This window comes from Urocampus carinirostris, chromosome 8 (genome assembly GCF_059441175.1).
Source record: "Urocampus carinirostris isolate Australia breed hairy pipefish chromosome 8, RoL_Ucar_1.0, whole genome shotgun sequence".
In the NCBI taxonomy this organism is placed as follows: Eukaryota; Metazoa; Chordata; class Actinopteri; order Syngnathiformes; family Syngnathidae; genus Urocampus; species Urocampus carinirostris.
The window spans coordinates 35,857,381-35,873,855 of record NC_142356.1 but is presented as its reverse complement, the minus strand read 5'-3'; the positions used below and the strand labels follow the sequence as shown (position 1 = coordinate 35,873,855).

The window sequence follows — 16,475 nt, the reverse complement described above, 5'->3', positions numbered from 1 at the left end:
GAATTGGCTGATAACATGAAAATGTGCGAACAGTGACAAGCAGAAAACTGCAGTTGTGGTTTCCTGTTGACTTATTCAATGCCTAAAAAAAACTGAAACGTTGAGAATTGGCTGTTACACAAAAATGTGCTAAAGTAAACAAGCAGAAAACTGAAGTTGCGATTTCCCGTTGACCTATACAACGTCTCAAAAAACGTATAAAAATCTTGCTTCAAAATGAAATAGAAACTATTGCTAAGATTGTCTGGTTGAAGAGTTGTATTGCGGTGGTCTCCAAAATATATTTTGCCAATAAAAACTTCTTGAGAAGCAGTTCATCTGCAGCCTCTTAATTTATCAACATTTTTCTCACCCAGAATTCAACAAACACTTAAAAGACAAGATCAGAATCCACAATCCTTCTTTGATACAATTGACATCTCTGTCGTTCTGAGGCTGAAAGATGATGCAGTCCAAACACAGCAACAATAAAATGCAACTAAGTCATGATTGGTCAACTCCTCAAAGAGCAGCAAAGGCAATACACAGATTTGTTGGAGCACAACTGTAGTGCGATCAATATGACACCGAGCTAGACCACCAAAGAAAGATCCGGACCGCAGGCGATGTGTAATTGAAGCTTATATGTGCATCTCTGGATGGTGAAAACTGCGGAAGTACAGTACATTACATTGAGACTATAAGAATAAAATGTGCATAATCTTTACAATCTTTACCATTACAAGATATAGTCGTTTATACAGCATATAAACATTTTTAAAAACTTACAAAATTGTCTCGTTAATCCTTCAACATGGGTAAGGATGGATTAGACGTGCAACAGTCCTGTCAGCCATTGTCTGAGTCTCTGTCTATGTTGAGCAGGTAAAAACGAAAGCGACTCGAGAAACCTGTAAATAGTATTATTTTACTACACCTTTCAACTTAAAGCCTAGATAAACACAACTTATAAAGACCATCTACTACTGTTTTAGCCTTGTATTACATTTTAAACACTGTAACTTATTCACAGAAGAAAAACAGTTGCCATAAGGGTTACACAATGGCAACATAGAAGGAAGGATCATGCTGAAACAAGTGTGTTTATCGAGTAGTCTGCACTTAATGATTCCAACTGTGACGGTGAGATGCAGCTGCAAGAAATGGTGTTAAAATGGCTGCATGTGGCTTTTGATATTTTGTTGTGAAAGACACATAACATCTGATGTCAATGCATCACACGTGGAAGGGTTATCCCGTTTCAACAAATGTCCTGCATCCTTGCACTGCATTTTAGTGTGGGATGCGCAAACATGACCTCGACTGCTCAGCTCTTTGAAGGGTCGGAAATCGAATTTGGACAGCAAGAGGATTTTATTTCTTCGAAACCACCTCTTCCATAAATGTAGAAACATTTTTTACAGTTAATATTTTCACAGTGTTTTTTTTTAATCTGTAAGACCTTTACAAAACTGAACATCTAAATTAATGGCTTTCAATGCACTAAGGATCATGCATTTAAGTAGATAAAAAAAAAATCAAATACATTTAAAATCCATTTACACCCCAGGAATTTTGTTTCATTTCATTGTTTCATTCATTTCCACGCTACAGTGGGCATTTGCACGTCACACTGGGTATTTGTATATTGTATTCTTTTGGCTTTATTATTGTACTGTTCTCAGCTCAGGGATGCTGCTGGAAATGTGAATTTCCCTTCGGGATGAATAAAATATCTATCTATCTATCTATCTATCTATCTATCTATCTATCTATCTATCATTTAACAGCAAATTGCCCTTATTCAAAGATGATGACTGATGTCAATGTGAAAATAAATACATCATATTTTAGTGTTTTGGATCTCTTTTTGTCAAGAGTCCTCATACAGGTAATGGAAGAATTTGTTGTCCCCCACCCCAAAAAAATAAAACGCCGCTTCGTGAATATTCTATCTTTTGAGAAATTAGTTACATTATTGTCGACTGGGGGCAGCATAGGCTGACTCCTTGAAATTTGAGTGTTCTGGAAAGGGTCCAAACATAAACCATAAGTAAATCACTCTAATACACTATCAGATGTAAATGTAAGTAAATACTGAAACAGATATAACTGTAAAACCCATATAATGATGAAATTACATTTTAGAGTATTATAATAACACACCACACAACTGCTGGTGAGGGTCTCGATTCGCTTGGATTGGGGGTATGTGTTTGTCCATGTTGAAACACCGGGGTACAATTTACAAGGGTGAATTTTGCCTTCTTGTGAGGTGGACCTGACATTTCTTACAGCCCCTCGGATTCAAACAAGTAAAGGATTGACACATATTCAAAGAGACAGGTTTTATTATGTCTTTGTCAGCGATAACAAGACTTTTGTTCCAGCGAACAATGTGAAGCTCTAGAGGTCGAGGAATTGCATTATTGCTTCTCGCGGCTTATTGCTTTCTCTGCTAACGTTTGCTCTGCGACGCCAGAACTGCACAGTATCAATGAGCCGTGTCAAACGCAGAGATTACATGTCATGTCCTAAGTAATTTTAAGGCAAGGCGCAACTCATTACCACTAGTGCTAACGGCTACATGCTAATGAGTCATGCAAACGGCTGCATGCTAACGACTACAAGCCAACGAGTTATGCTAACGGGTACGTGCTAACGAGTAGATGCTAACGACTACATGCTAAGGAATTATGCTAACCGCTACATGCGAATCGCTACTTCAGGGATCTTCAACCTTTTCAAACTGAGACATACTTTTTGTTGCTTATTAGTGCAAAAGGAAACCATTTTGATATGCATTTGTATTATAACAATTTATGTTATTACTATGTTGTTACCAATGTATTAACAGGTCATGTGAACGTAAGTTTGAATAGACTCAGTCAACAACTAAAACAATCATTTACTTGAAAATCAAAATGACCCAGCACTGGTTAGCTATTTTTAGAACATGTCCGCGGGCACCTCAGCTTTCCTTAGGGGGCACCCTGGTGCCCACTGGCACCACATTGGAGACCCCTGGGCTATATGGTAACGAGTTTTGCTAACTGCTACATGCTATCGAGTCATATTAACAAGTTGTTCTAACAGCTACATGCTGAAGGCCTAATGCTAACGAGTCATCTTAGATGCTACATGCGAACAGCTACATGCTAATGAGTCATGCTTACGGCTACACAATAAAGAGTACACAATAAACGTCTACCTCAGGGGTGTCAAACTCAATTGGACAGCGGGCCAAATCAAAGAAGCTGCTAAAACTAGTTGGCAATGTTGTGCTTATTGCAGCTAGTGAGCCCTAAAGCAATGCTAGACAATACTAAATCTAAAAGCTAATCACTAAAGTTAAATATTTGCACAGTTCAGGCCGACGACTGCCAAAATTCTAAAAAATACAATATGAAAAATCGGGAAAAAAAGTATGTATTTTTGTAGTCCTGTAATTTTCAATTTTCCAATGTTTTATTGAGAGGATTATTGCTCAAGGATGTCTCAGCAACACCAGTTGCTAAAGCTAATACGGCTAGTGGCAGCATCTGTGATATCAGCTCCTTTAGCAAAGCTAGTTGCTAATGTTGTGCTAGTCACAGCTAGCGACCCTTTGAGCAACACAGATATAAACTTTAACAGCTAAAGCTATATATGTATTCACTACTTATCTGTTATAGTCAGCCGGATGCTTCCCTCATTAATGATTCCCCCTAGTTAAGCTTTTGTCAACCTTACAAACACAACGCGGCACCGATTTACTCACAGCAAGACAGACTATGTTGACTAAAAACAAAGATAAATTGTGTAGACAAATAACCATCTCAAGTAATTCTTTCAACATCTTTCTCTGTTCTGTGTACATAGCATTGCAGAATTTCGCAAACCTATTTTCATCAAAAATCTACGACGAAGGTGTCATCTGCTATCAGTGACTGAGACGATCTGGAATAAAGGTGAAATCGGCATGACAAGATAGTTCTTTTGAATTTCCCTCTACAAAAGTTGTGATGTGGCACATTTTGAAATGAAAAAAAAAAAGGTTCCAAATGGTGTGCCAGCTCCTCCCATGGGCGTGCAGAGAAAATATATAAGTCGAAGTTGTCACTACTCCTAATATTGATTTTTTTTGCGGTGTATTATATGCATTTATCTTCAGTCTTCCAACTTTTTATTGATATTGATGTTAGAAGCTGCCTTGGTGACGTTAGCAGCTATTATCAAGAATTATCCTCTGTAAGTCTTTAATTTTGTTTTAAGTGGGCTGAACTGGATTTCAAGCAAAAAAAGCAATTTTATGTCATTCACTCAACTGAAATATAAAAAAACACAATCTGATTGAAATACAGAATAATTAAGTGCAAAAATCTATTAACCATTAACATTTTTTTTCAAGGAATATAGTACAGTAAAAAGTTAAAGGATTCCTTTTGTTTGACACAATAACATTGCACTTTTTAAGTTGACCCAAGTGAAGGGAAGCAGGAACTGAGGCAATGGTATGGTGAGAAGAGTCGTTTTCAATAACAAAACCAGGAACAAAGTAACAAATGAAGGATTTTATACATTTGACTATAAAGGATTTTATATGATTGAATACAAGTTGAGGCAGCACGGCGGCGCAGTGGTTAGCGCGTATGCGGCACAATTCTGACGTCATGGGTTCAAATCCAGCTGCCAACCTTCCTGTGCGGAGTTTGCACGTTCTCCCCGTGCATGCGTGGGTTTCCTCGGGGCACTCCGGTTCCCTCCCACATTCCAAAAATTCGAACAATTTGGTAAACGATACATTTTAATATTTAATTCGCAACACAATCAAACAAGGGGATCACAAGACAAATAACTTGTCCAAACAAACTTAAACCTGATAATATCTATACCAGAAACAAAGACTAAACCGGAAATGGAAATGCAATAACTCTCTGTGGGCTATACGAGCAGTCAATGGAAAGTCATCGGAAAATATGGGACAGGTGTGTGGGGATTGGGCTCACGTGGGTTTTGCTCCACACCCAGTTGGCACCCATTAAAGGAAGGTGGGATGCCAGATCATGACACAATACAGTGTCTAAATCATCTCAGGGGGGCGGTAGAAAACCTTCTCGCAGGCCACTCTGAACCCGCGGGCCTTGTCTTTGACACATATGGTCTACATAGATATTCAGTACTGTTTTAATCAATGTCATTGGAAAGTCAATCATTCTTGTTCTATTTTTACGTGAAAATTGAAGTCAGGTGCAGATTCACGTGGTCACACTTTAGGGGATGTCATAAATTTGAAAGTGGAAGTGCAAAGAGACAGGAAGCAGGAGGCGGGAATAATGACAGGTGCTCTCATGGCAGCACCAAAGTGCTGAAAGGTGTCACAGAATTATCCTGGAAAGTAAAACATGCGCTAAAATAGGACCACCGCATATAACATTTAGCAAAAGTTTATTCAACTTGCAAACTAACTTAACATCTCTACATATTTCCTTTGCTTCTATGCCTAAAAGTCTTTAAAATCATTTTAATTAAATAGTACATGTGTTTTAATCAATATTGTTTTATTTAAATGGATGAAGTATTTTTACACCACTGGAGTTGACTATAATTTTTCCTTTAAAATTATAATTCTATCATCATTAGAAAAATGTAATAAGATCATAGCAACACAGAAAATAACAAGCTATTTTAGAAATGTAAAATGTTGAGGAATTTCTTTTTTCAGTTAATTTCTGGGTTGTGAGAAGGTAGGTTTTTCAAATAAAGGATCGAGAGAAGAGCAGTTCCTTCGAAGGAATAATTATCAGAATATTCTGGACACAAATGAGTAACATACAATAGCTGTGGCAGGTCAGAACTGCAAAGTAAAAAACTGGCTAACAATCACTTTTATACTGAAAGGGTTCTCAAGAAGCCGAAACGAAACATCTGGTAATTGTCCTCTGCCTAAACTGGTTCTATCAGATATGATGTAATAATGCTCAAGACCACATATGGCTACAAAACACAGCACATACTGAAAACATAAAATGTTTTGTAATGACATATAAAAAATGAAGATATTATACAATCTTAAACAAAATACAGGCAGTGACACATTTCAATGTCACAACAGTATCAAACTGCTAGCCCTTTGTGCTAATGTGTAACAAAAAATTATCTCTCAATTTGGTAAATCCGGCCTTAATGCATACTTATTAAAAATTGGTAACATATTTTGGGGGGTAATCACAAGAATATAGACATCTTTACAACCCATTTATGTGAAATGGGTAGTGTTTGTAGCCCTTTGAGACTTTTTTGATTAAGGGCTAAACAAATAAACTTGACTTGACTTGACCTCTCTTGTATAGAGGGTAAAGCAAGTTTCACAGTGATGCGTTGAAAGCTAAAAACAAGAAATTTAAGTCAGAAAACGATAAGGATGTGGGAGTGCTAATTAGCAATGTGTGAAACATGTGGACCCACACCACAACAGTTTTCCTTCTGTTGTGACCTTGATACTAATCAATTTGCTAAAACATGCGCATCATAAGGGAGCAACCAGATCTCAATGGAAAAAGGAAGTGGTGAAGTTTTCTTCCTCTGCCTGTTAGTTCTATAGGGGAGAAGCTCAAAATAAAAGCTGAGATGAGTGGTTGCTTTCAAAGTTTTGATAACAGAATAATCTGAACATAAACGAGCCACATGACAATGGCTGGATAATTAACAAATGTGCAGTCAACAAAATGGCTGACCGTTATACAAGTACTAGAATGGTAGTCAATGAGTAAACAGAAAACTAAGAGGGTGGAATTGTTTACGGGAAAGAAATGTCTTTGTTCAAACGGGTTCCAAAAATACTGCAATGACAAGCCCAAACCACGTCCGACTACAAAATAAAACATTTGAAACAAGAAGCCTTGCGATTGCGAAATAATGTCACTTATCTGAACCCAGGTCACTGTGTCGCTGTAGGTTCTCTCTCTCTCTCTCTCTCTCTCTCTCTCTCTCTCTCTCTCTCTCTCTCTCTCTCTCTCTCTCTCTCTCTCTCTCTCTCTCTCTCTCTCTCTCTCTCTCTCTCTCTCTCTCTCTCTCTCTCTCTCTCTCTCTCTCTCGCTCTCTCTCTCTCTCTCTCTCTATCTCTCTCTCTATCTCTATCTCTATCTCTATCTCTATCTCTATCTCTCTCTCTATCTATCTACCTCTATCTCTATCTATCTCTCTGTCTCTCTGTCTCTGTCTCTGTCTCTCTCTCTCTCAGTCTCTGTCTCTGTCTCTCTCTCTCTCTCTCTCTCTCTCTCTCTCTCTCTCTCTCTCTCTCTCTCTCTCCTCACTCTTCTAACTCTCTCGACCTTAACTCTTTCGGTCACTCACTTCTGGGTTCAGATTTCCTCTCCACACAGTGGTCACTTGTCCTGATTTCCCTCCAATCATGACTTTGCATTGTCACTATTTAAACCTTCTGTCCCCTTCGTTCAATGCTAGTTCCTTGTCTTCCATGTCACATCACAAGCACTCTTGTCTCAGCCTTTTGTTATTCCAGCTAACCGAACCCTGATCTCTCCTTCTGGATCACGAGTACCGCTTGATAAATTCTTGGTCTGTCGCCTTTGCTGATTGTGTTTCTTGGAACACCAACCCCGTGTACTAAACCATGCCGTAATAAAAGACCTCCGTTACTACACTTAAATGTGTTTCTGCAATAAGTTATCAATGAAGAAACTATACCGACATAACTAAATATAGACAGTGACAAATTTTAATACTGCAACAGAAGATAGCTAGTTAGATTACCTAAACATCTAAAAAGCTAACTAACTAGCTAATTAGATTAGCCTTCTAACTCGCTTGGCAGGGCTACTAAAATAGCTGTATTGAAGAAAATGCTTATTTCATTAAACACTTGACACAAATCCAGTGGCTGTGAAATTTACACTCACTCAACCTTGCTTACGTTATCCGTAGTTTGAGCGTAGTGCCACTTACCACTTAGTTTGCTGTTCACACTCTGATGACGTTATTCTCCCGGTGTTGCAGAGATCTTTCAGGCCAGGTGTTAGGAGAGAAGAAGTGGAATCAACGTCAGCATCCTGTCGTTTCATATCTGTGAGGTTGTTTCATTTGCAGCACTCGGTCAGGGGCTAAAAGAAGATAGAATAGCCAGTGACGTAACAGTAAAGTTTGTGCACCAAATCCAATGAGGTTCTGAAAATGTTTTTAAAAATAGATAAATCTTTACACTAATACACAAATCAGCATTTCATAGCGTCCTGCATAGGTGTAACATTTAGCAAGTGGTTAGCAAAAAAAAAAAAAGTTAAGCCAGTCATCCTCGTGAATTACCTATCATACAACTGGATAGACCAGACTCTCCCATTGTGAAGAGTTGGATCTCTTTTTTGCATAATTTGTAGCATGCTGTGTGTGAATTTGTTTAACCATTGTTTGTATTTACCTTTTTTTAGCCAGCATTCATTAAAACGGCAGCCTCTCATGATGCTCTTGGTTTGGACTGGTAGGGGGCGATGACGCTTCACATGACAACGCCACACAAACTAATGCCAGCTGCCATTAATCACGAGGGGAGAAGAAATACAATAGCAAAGTGAAGCCACCAAGGGCAGTGTCGGCGTCATTTGCCAACAGACTTGTTTTATTATTCTTCATTTAATGCATGCTCTGTCGAGTCAGACAGCAGAGAAATATGGTGGCACTTTCAAGCATTTACAAGCACTTTACCCAAATTTCCAGCACTTTTCAAAGCTTGAAAACACAACATTAAAATTTGAGCATTTTCATAGATTTCTAGCACCTGTGTGAACCCAGATGTAAGCATCATACAAATTAAGAGTAGTGCTGGGATTTCTCTTAATCTTGTGATATGAGCATATGTCCACAAATTCTGTTATTTTTGTTAGTGTGTCCGTGAGGTAATCTATTTTACACAATACTTAGGGTTTCATCATAGTGGTTCATTTACTAAAAGGAAGGTTGATATGTTAGCCTTGAGTGAAACAAAGATGAAAGGAAAGGGTGAATTATAGCTTGGCGGTATGTATGGTAGAATGTCTGGAATTACGGGTGGACATGGTAGAGAAGGAGTGGCTGTGCTTTTGAGTGAGAAAGCAAAGGAAAAACTGGTGGAGTGGAAAGAGATATCTTTCAGATTGATGTGGGAGAGGTTAAAGTGGATTGTAGAAGTATGGATGTTTAGTGCATATGGACCTGGTTCAGAAAGAAGTGCTGAGGAGTGAGAGTTCTGGGAGGATTTGTCCGACTGTGTCAAGTGCAAAAGAAGAGTGGAAAGTGGTAATACTAGGTGACCTGAATGCTGGAGTGGGTAATGGAACGGTTGAAAATGTGATTGGTAGATATGGAGTACCAGGAAGAATTGAGAGTGGGAAGAAATTGATTGAGTTATGTGTGGAAAATTAGTTGGTGATTGGAAATACATTGTATAAAAAGAGGGGCGTGAATAAGTATCAGGAAAAGAAGTGAATGGTGGAATGATGAGGTATCAGAGGCTGTGACAGAAAAGAGACGTGCCTTTGAGGAGTGGCTGCAAGATAAGAGTGGTGATGCGTATGAAAGGTATAAAGTGAAGAAAAGGTTGGTAAAAGCGCCAGTGGAAGCGGCGAAAAGGAAAGCAAATGATGAATGGTGTCGAAAGATAGGGGTTGACTTTGAGGAAAGGATAAAAGTGTTCTGGGAAGAAGTAAAAAGAGTAAGAAAGAGCGAGTCTGGAAAGGAAGAGCACGTGAAAGATAAGGATGGTAGATTGCTGGTTAGCGGTAGTGCAGTCAGGACGAGATAGGCAGAGTATTTTGAGGAGTTGCTAAATGTGTAGGATAGGAGAGAAGCGAGAGTCGAGGCGATCGATGGTATGGAGAGACGTGTTGGGTGATTTAAATGTGGATCCTGTGGAAAAGTGGGAGGTGCAAGCGGTAGTGAAAGAAATGAAAGGGGGCGAAGTGCCTGGTTTGGATGGTTGTACCGCTGAATGCTTGAAAAAAGGTGGCACAGCTATGATTGACTGGTTAGTACGCTTGTTGAATGTATGCTTTTTAAGTGGTGTGGTTCCTGTTGATTTGTGTAGTGCATGTGTGGTGCCATTGTATAAGGGTAAAGGTGATAAGTATGAATGTAGCAATTCGAGAGGTATCAGTTTGTTGTCTGGGTAAGCTGTATGGAAGAGTCCTGATTAAAAGAGTGAGAGGAAGAACGAATGAGGTGATGATAGAGGAGCAGAGTGGTTTCAGGAAAGGAAGAGGATGTGTGGATCAGGTGTTTGCAGTACGACAGATGTGTGACAAATATTTTTCAAAAGGTAAGGATGTTTATTTGGCTTTCATGGACTTGGAAAAGGCATATGACAGAGTTGATAGAGAGGCGTTGTGGCAAGAGATGGTAATATATGGAGTGGGTGGAATGTTGTTGGAAGCATTGAAGAGTTTTTATGTGAACAGCAGAGCCTGTGTAAGAGTAGGGAGTGAGACAAGTGAGTGGTTCCCTGTGTTGACTGGTGTGAAACCGGGGTGTATGATGTCACCATGGCTGTTTCGTTGGGGTTGTCCATCGATTCGATGATGACCATCTTCTTTTATTTGTGAGTCTGCTGATGTTTGAACAGTCCGATCCTGGATTGTGGTCTGAGACTCAGGTAAAAGAGGATACCTGCACAATGATGTTTTTTAAAGTGGCGTAAGCGGTGCGCTTTCCCCAACGCCACTATCTTGATTGTAAAGAAGATGGTTCCAGTGGCAAGGGAAACCCTAGACGATCGGCATCTTTCTACAACTGCAGGGCTAACGGGATCCAGGTCTGTAGGAAACCGCCTCAAAGCGTGCCGCCACCAGCTTTTGGGATCACTCTTAGTCTGGACTCTACCCTTCGACCTGTTCGGCTTGGGTAACCCTACCAGGAGTACGAGACTCCCGCCGACATAGCTCTAGGGGTCATGGAGACGCGCCCCACCACGATAAGGTGGTGATCCGTCGAGACACAAGGCTGTTTAATGTGTACATGGATGGCGTGGTGAGAGAGGTGAATGCAAGAGTATTTGGCAGAGGTGTAGAGATGATGGATAACAGTGGAACGGTGTGGCAGGTAAGTCAGTTGTTGTTTGCAGATGACACGGCACTTGTGGCTGATTCTGAGGAAACATTGAGAAGGTTGGTAATGGAGTTTGGAAGAGTATGTGATAGGTGTAAGTTATGTGTGAATGTTGGGAAGAGTAAGGTGATGAAGTGTTCACGTGATGGAGTGAGCATGGCGTTGGAAGTAAAGTTGCATGGATAGGTGCTGGAAGAAGTTGAAAGCTTTAGGTACTTGGGTTGTGATGTGGCTGCAGTTAGTGGAATAGAGTGCGAGGTATTGCACAGAGTGTATCAAGGAAGCAAAGTTTTGGGTGCTCTGAGGAGAGTGATGAGCAACAAGAGTATGAGTATGGATGTTAAGAGGGGACTGTATGAGAGTGTGATTGTGCCGACTGTGTTGTATTGTGCAGAGACTTGGAGCCTGAATGCAGATTTGAGAAGGAAATTAAATGTTTTTGAGATGAAGTAATTGAGGATTATGTTAGGAATGACAAGATTGGATATATTGAGAAATGAAATTGTGAGAGACATAACTGAAGTAGTAGTGGAACTGAGCAATCGTGTAGATAAGAGAGTACTCGGTTGGTTTGGACACAAGGAGAGGATGGATGAGGAGCGAATGTTGAAGAGGATCTACTAAGCAGAAGTAAATGGAAGGAGACCAAGAGGAAGGCCGAGATTGACGTGGATGGATGGTGTTATGAGTGCACTGCAGGAAAGAGGTCTAAATGTAATGGAAGTTAGAGCTCTTGTTGGTGTTAGGAATGAGTGGAGAGGTGTTGGAAAAGGATAGTGGGATGTTTGGACGCGTTCTAAGGGATGGGCCGGGGTCCTATATGATGCGGCAGGGGTAAACCAGTGAAAGCTGTTGGGCCATGCTGTTGAACTAAAGACTGTGTTGTGTCACCCTGCCCCGAGTGATATGGCCGCTTTCTTGTGTCCCGTTTCCACTGGAGGGACGAAAGCATGACCAACTTAGGTGCCAAGGTGCCTAACTTGTTTGGGTGTTTGGGCATTCGGGTTGGACATGGTCCTTTTTTGCTATTTTTGCCCCTTTTTATTTTCTTTGTTATTGTGTGTTTGTCTTGCTGTCAGTCACCCCTCTTGAGGGATATGACCAAGGTAGATAGATAGATCATCATTATTATTATTATTATATTTGAATATTGCAGATATTTCGATTATGTAAAGCCATGAAACTGCAGAAATCTTGGTCAAGTTGTAAATAGTCAGATTCGTTGGTTTAGTCGTTTCATTTTCGGATTACGTGTGCATGTCCAGTATACACATTAAAATGCTTCAATTACTGATACGCATCACAGCTCATGCACAGTTTCTTCCATCCATCCATCCATTATCTGCACCCCTTATCCTCAGTAGGGTCGCGGGGTTGCTGGAGCCCATCCCAGTTGTCTTTGGGAAGTGAGCAGCTGACACCCTGAACTGGTTGCCAACCAGTCGCAGGGCAGACAGGGACAGACAATTCGCTCGCTCATTCACACCTAGGGACAATTTGGACCAGTCAATTAACCTGAAACGCATGTTTTTGGAACGTGGGAGGAAACCGGAGTGCTTGGAGGAAAACTACTTAAGCACGGGGAGAACCTGCAAACTCCACACAGGAAGGTTCGATGTCATGACCTCAGAATTGTGCCTCACATGTGCTAAACACTGCGCTGCCATGCACAGTTTCTCGATCCCGGATCTTTTTTTCTTTGTTGGTGCTACTAAGAACTGTGGACTTGTTGTACTCAGGCTAATAATAGACACTACTTCCAGCTAACTTATTAATCAAGCCCCATGCGAATGGGTCGATTTCTCTGGCACATTTATGTTTTTATTTTTGTTCCCTCTACCAAAATGCCACAGTTGTATCCATACATATATAGTGTAAGTTCTTGTTCTGTTAAGCATTGTACAACCACAGCAGTAAACGCACAAGACATAGCGATGGAGCACAGTTAGAGAGGGAAGAGGAAAGAAGCAAAGTAAACGTTGATTTTGGTGAGTGACATGAATGAAATATTTTTTCAATGTCAAAAGTGAAATGTGGAAACAACACCCATTTGCACAATGACGTCGCGCCTGATTCGCACCTCTTCCAATCCGATTATTCACGAAATAATTTTTTGGGGGTTGTCACTCAAACAGATATTCTAAAAATTTTGCTTTTGGGTAAAGTGGTAATTTTTTTTTTTGTTCGTTTGATTCAGGGTAGTAAGAAGGTAGGGTACCGAAATAATGGCTGGGATGATGACTAGAACAGTCACCGGTTTATTGATAGAATATCCTTGCCACATATGGGTCACAGACAATGGCTGTAAACTGTTTATGAGTAAATGGACTAAAATGGTTTACTTTTATTCTTATGATAAGAAGGACAGTCCATAAGATGGTTGCAAAACTAGGATGCACTTGCTGAAGGTTAAACATTACTGTACCGGCATCCCTCAGCTGAATCGAGCACTGTCCTACTGAAGACGTACTGCCGTAACATCAGATCAGGACCGAAACGATAACTAAAATCAAATCAATCAATAATGTTTTTTATCTTTGCTCGGCTACCCTGTAAAATTTTAGAACCCAATGAGGTATCCAGTCTAAAATCGGCTGCATTAGCTAGGTGCAGGCTTGCACATTATAGTTAGTTTAGATAGTTTATTAAATCAACAGATAAAACAATGAGAAAATGTTGTTTTTTTGGCCCATTATTTTTGCTGAATTGGATTTTCTTGTGTTTTGTTGGTCACATTAACAAATATACTGGTACAGGCTTTGGTTTGGGCACCCCTGATCATTATCAAGACTTTCTCTTAAAAACCATTTTTTTTGGAACAGCATTTTCAGTTAAATATATCATATAGTAGACCAACACAGTGATATTTAAAAAGAGAACTTAAATTCACGGCGGCTGGGTGATTAGTGCGCAGCCCCACGGTGTGGAGGTCCACGGTTCGATTCCAGTTACCACAGCCTCCCAATGGGGAGTTTACATGTTCTCTACGTGCCTGCGTGGGTTTACTCCGGGCACTGCGGTTTCCTAAAACATGCATATCAGGTTAATTAGCCACACCAAATTGGCCTTAGGTGACTGAGCGAGTGAGTTGTCTATGTGTCCCCTGTGACAACCAGTTCAGGATGTCCACTGCTGGCTGGGATGGGTTCCATCACCCCTCGCGACCCGACTGAGGATAAGCGGTGCAGGGAATGGATGGATGAAATGAAATTCCTAGGATTGTCAGAACCCGAACAGAGGGTAGGCCCAAACGCGTAACGTTTTCACACCAAGCTTTATTTACGGAAGCGGGGCAGTCATGCGCGGGAACACAAACACCAGCGATTCGGCAATCGCTGGGCAGAAGAAGCGGGGCAGAGAAGTCAGGCGTGGGAAAACAGGAAGCCAGGGGCAGATGAGCAGGATACCAGACAGGATGGGACGGACGGGATCGATACCGGATACAGGGTGCACGAGCAAGATACTAGACTGGACGGCACAGACGGGATCGATACTAGATACAGGATGCACGAGCAAGATACCGGACAGGATGGGACAGACGGTATTGATGCCTGATACTGGATACACAAGCAGGATACCGGACAGGACGGGACGGACGGGATTGATACCGGATATGGGATGCACGAGTAAGATACCGGACAAGACGGGACAGACGGGATCGATACTGGATACACGAGCAGGATACCGGACAAGACGGGACAGACGGGATCGATACGGGATACAGGATGCACGAGCAAGATACCGGACAGGATGGGTCAGACGGTATCGATACCGGATACAGGATGCACGAGCAAGATACCGGACAAGACGAGACAGAGTCAAAATGCTTGCCTTGCAAGTGCAGAGGTTTGTTGACGGACTGACCAGAGTTTAAATAGGAGGGGAGCCAATCAGGCAACGAGAAGCAGCTGGCGCCAAACGAGCGGGCGCAGGTGAGGGCAATGGGTAATCGTGACAAGGATTTACAGATAGTGAGCAATAATTACATATACAAACGTAGGGGAAAATGGCATCAGTATTTAATGTATCCTTCTTTTGATGAAATAACAGCTTCTAAATAGTCTTCCTATAGCTTTGTATGAGGGACTAAAATCTGGTTGAAAGTTCTTTGACAATTTTTCTTTACAAAAATTCATCTGGTCAGTAGTGTTCAGATGCCACTGGCTGGACTGCAAAATTGATTGGCCAAACCCACTATTTCCTCCCTTATTCATTTCATTTTCATTTCCTTCAAAAGACCAAGTCCCATTTAGAAAGGTTCGAACAATGTATATTTTCCACTGACACCTTGGTGGTCTCCTCTGATTATGTTGTACTTTTCTGATGGATTTAAACTGTAAATATTTTATTCTACTGTTGCATTATCTTCTTTGTACACAATGTGCCTTTCTTGTTTGTGTTTAAAGAAGGAGGAAACAGGATGAAAGCTTATCTGCGGCGAGATAAGGGACCTCTCTGACCGCAGGCCCACCTAGTTTTTGTTTGCTATGGATAACATGTTATCGTATAAACAGGTCTCAACTGTTTGTTTTGATTACTCCCCTTCCCTTAGCAGAGGTGACCTTATGTAAATTAGGGCCTTCCGAACACAATAAATAGACAAGGAGCATAAGAATATTTCAGAGTATCCAGCAGACTGCCGAAGGGTAGACTATGGATATTACTCCTTGCAAGTAAATCAAATATCACGTTCTCTCTGTCTTTTTTGTATATAGGTTTTGTACATCTGTTGGGTTAAACCTGACATTTATTTGGTCCTTCGAAAGCCGGATTCCAAGATACCTGACGATCCCAGCGTGTGAGTAAAGATCCAGGCAAGTCTGTGGCCACAGCATTAAGACCCTTTTCGGGACTGGTCCCTTCCTTACAAGTTGGGATCCGAAGGTTGACGGAAAGTCCAAGGACTCAGAGAACTGTGAGTAAAACTTTTATTTTAAAAAGGAATGCATGTGACTAAAGTAAGGGTATGAGTGTGAAGAATTCAAAACAGAGTTAAGAAAATAAATCCTAACAATCCTAGGCACTATTAGGTAAAAGAGAAACGTGGCCAGTAAGCCTTAAGACACAGTGAAGTCTTAAGTAAGAGGGAAAGGGTTCCTCTCCGTTTCAAAAAGAACTCAAGGGAAGTTCTTTAAGTAAGAGGGCAAGGGTTCCTCTAAGTAAAAGGGCAAGGGTTCCTCTCTGTTTAAAAAGAACTCAAGGGAAGTTCTTTGTTCTTCAAAAAGGTAGAAGTGAGTTTTACCACAAAAGGTTATTTATCACCATCCTGTTGAAAGAGAAACTCAGTGTTAGAATACACTAGGTATTAAAAACCACTGAGTCCAAATTTAGTTCTAAAATGGGAAAGGGGCAAAGTAAAGCAAAACAGAAGCTTTTAGAAGATTTTTCGTGCAAAGACTGGAAAGTTATTGAAAAGGAAGATT

The 16,475-nt window shown here is 40.7% G+C and overlaps 1 protein-coding gene across 1 annotated transcript in view; it reads left to right on the top strand.

Moving 5' to 3' along the window:
* The window catches only part of unc93b1 (unc-93 homolog B1, TLR signaling regulator), a 29,085-nt gene extending 20,898 nt beyond the window's left edge, over nucleotides 1-8,187 (top strand). The window contains exon 14 of the mRNA XM_088342531.1: nucleotides 7,978-8,187. The gene's annotated coding sequence lies outside the window, so the exon portion shown is untranslated. The remainder of the gene's footprint in view (nucleotides 1-7,977) is intronic.
* The last annotated feature ends 8,288 nt before the right edge of the window (nucleotides 8,188-16,475 follow it).